Source organism: Pipistrellus hanaki (genome assembly GCF_964339955.1).
Source record: "Pipistrellus hanaki genome assembly, chromosome: X".
NCBI lineage: Eukaryota > Metazoa > Chordata > Mammalia > Chiroptera > Vespertilionidae > Pipistrellus > Pipistrellus hanaki.
The window spans coordinates 66,951,610-66,954,372 of record NC_140524.1 but is presented as its reverse complement, the minus strand read 5'-3'; the positions used below and the strand labels follow the sequence as shown (position 1 = coordinate 66,954,372).

The following is a 2,763-nucleotide window of genomic DNA, read 5'->3' as shown; positions in this document are numbered from 1 at the left end:
TAATGAAAAGTGTTATTTTGCTTATCATGAGTTTAAAAATCAAACTAAAAAATGTTACTCAAAAAAAGGGGAAATGTCTACGTGAATATGTACAAATCAGTGTAAGGGACCTCAGCAAGCAAAGTCTGACACTGTCCTTCCTGATAGTTCAGTGCTCGATCCATGAGGAGGAATGGAGTTCTGGTTTGGTCCCATGACTCCCGGCAGAGCAGCTCAGAACTTCACATCCAGGGAAAATGCCCCAATAACAGAGATTCCAGTTTAAGCTGTCATCACACAGGCAGACCATGGCCTCGCTGACAGAGCTCCAGAAGCAAAGAATGGTCTGGGCAGCAATAAGCGTGGCCGCTTCTGAGAAGCTCAGGCCATTACCTATGTCCTAGGGATGGTATGTGCCTTATCCCTCAGCACTCTGCAGCAGGTCCCAGCTGTGAATGTGCCTAGTCTACGCTGCTGCAAACTTAGGATTATCCCTGGAGAAGCACTGAACCTTTACAGGAACAAATCCAGTGTCATCTATTCTAAGAATCCTTGTCACCGAGGTGGGGGCTTATTAGACAGAGCACAGAAACCTGAAATCACACCATCCCAACAGGTTCCATTCTTTCTACTGAGAAACATTCAAAATGGCATCTCATCCTCTGAAAGTAGTCACACCAAACTGCTTTCCTCAAGGAGTGTGTATCCCAGACAGCCTCATTGCTGCCCCAGAATGCAAAGCAATCACTGAATTGATTGGGTAAAGATTAGCTTAGCAATTTTCCTCCAGAAAATATAAAAATAATGCTTTAAGTAGAAAGAATCTGTAGAGAACTAAGTAAGTGATGTGCCAGATCCATGGTTGGGAGGCAAGAACTTCACTTGGTGACTGCAGGGTTCTTGGGGGGAAGGAGCTTGTAAATGTTGAAGTAGCCCACCACCTGGTGGGGGATCTCTGTCAGGACACACTGAGCCAGTGCCTCCTTGGGAGCATTCTGGAACTGTCTGAAAGGCACGAAATGCATGATATATCTATTGGCGACATCACTTGTAGGGGAGTGCAGGGCCCCACTATAGCTATCCAGGAACTCCATGGCCCTGAAGTCAGAGCTGCCCACTTTGACTATGATGATGGACATGGGAAGCTTGGTGGCACTGACAATAACCTGTCTGTTCTTGTCCAGGTCTGCGATAATGCCCTCAGTGATGATCAGAAACACAAAATATTGAGAAGTTGCTGCTGTGTGGCTGCAGCAGCAAACCTGGCCATGTGATTGATAATTGGAGAGAAATTCCTTGGTCCATAGAGCTTTACCTGAGGCAGGCAGGTCCCATATGCCTCCACGATGCCTTGGATCCCTTTACAGTAGCGGTTGAATGGATTGAAGTTCATGGGAAACTCGTGTGAAACCTGCCACTGAGGAGGTATCTGAACTCTAAACCCAAATACTGGGAACATCTTATCTTCATCGTAGTCTTGAATGACCATCCCCACAGACCAGCTGGTGGTCAATTACTCATTCACACTATTGGGGCTAATGTAATGAAGAAAGTTCTGCTGTTCCCCACTGGAGCTGGTGAAGTCCACCCCCAAGGTAAAGTTCAGCTGACATCTGCCCATGATGTAGTCCAGGAAGGAGCACTTCACCGTGACCTCGCACTGCTTCACGCTGATGTCACCCGAATTCTTGTAACCTTTCTTCTGTCTCTTCTTCTCTTGATGCAGTGAAATTCAATGGGTGAGCTCCTGGATGCCTACTCAGCTTCATGGTGGTCTGAAACATCCCAATGAGATCATGGGGCCTATTGTCATAATCATAGTACTCCACCTTAATAGTCTTATTCATATTTCCATATCACAGGAGTTAAGAGAGATTTTAAAAGATCTACAAACAGGATCCAGGTTGTTTTAATAACCTCTATTTGATGCACCAAGAGCCAGGTTCTGTCAGATGTCTGTTTGTGGGATTTCAGGTAAGGATCTGACTTGCCAAATAGAGCCTTATTATCCAGTTTTCTTGCATCCATTTCAAATAAGACCACTCCATTATTCTTTATTTCATCAGCTGAAATGCTGATGCTGATTTTCCCTATGGGACATTTTTCAGCACCAATGGTCCAGTCAGCTTCTTATTGGAAACAATCTGTCCCAGGGTGAATTCACATTCTCCCAAGAAGTCATCATCACTCAACTCTATGGTTTTGTTATTGATGTCATAAATCCCAAATTAGGACTTCTGAACCACTTCAAAGTAGTATGCAATAATAAACATCTTAGAGAATGTGGGATTCAGTCAATTCTTAATCCTTTCTGTGTGCTCAACCTCATATCACTGCTGTCCATCTGGGTTAAAAATAACACACACAAAGGATCCAATTTGGACCCAATGTCTTTGTCCAGAATATTGTCACAGAAAACCTTCAGCTCCACCTTCCTCACACGTTGGTTAGCCATCTCTGGAGCTCCAGTCCAGGGGCCATACCAGACAGCAAGTCCAGAGTAGGTGGGCAGCAGTGTCACCCCTCTCTCTTTTTTCAAAGTGCTGTAGTTTTTCATGCACAGCTCATTTACCTCCTTGATTAAGTTTATTCCTAAATATCTTATTATTATTTTTTTGTAATGGTAAATGGCTTTTTTTGTGTGTTTTATTTCTCATTCTGAGAGATCATTATTGGAATATAAAATTGCCATCAGTATCCAGGAGTTAATTTTATATCCGGCTAACATTGCCAAAATCATGTATTAAATGGAATAGCTTTTTTTGGTGGAGTCTTTAGGGTTTT

At 43.5% G+C, this 2,763-nt stretch overlaps 1 pseudogene across 1 annotated transcript; it reads right to left on the bottom strand.

The window, feature by feature from the left end:
• Positions 1–857: 857 nt before the first annotated feature.
• Positions 858–2,434, bottom strand: LOC311614931 (copine-3-like; annotated as a pseudogene). The gene has a single exon. The product of its transcript is annotated as a copine-3-like (transcript).
• Between the last annotated feature and the right edge of the window lie 329 nt (positions 2,435–2,763).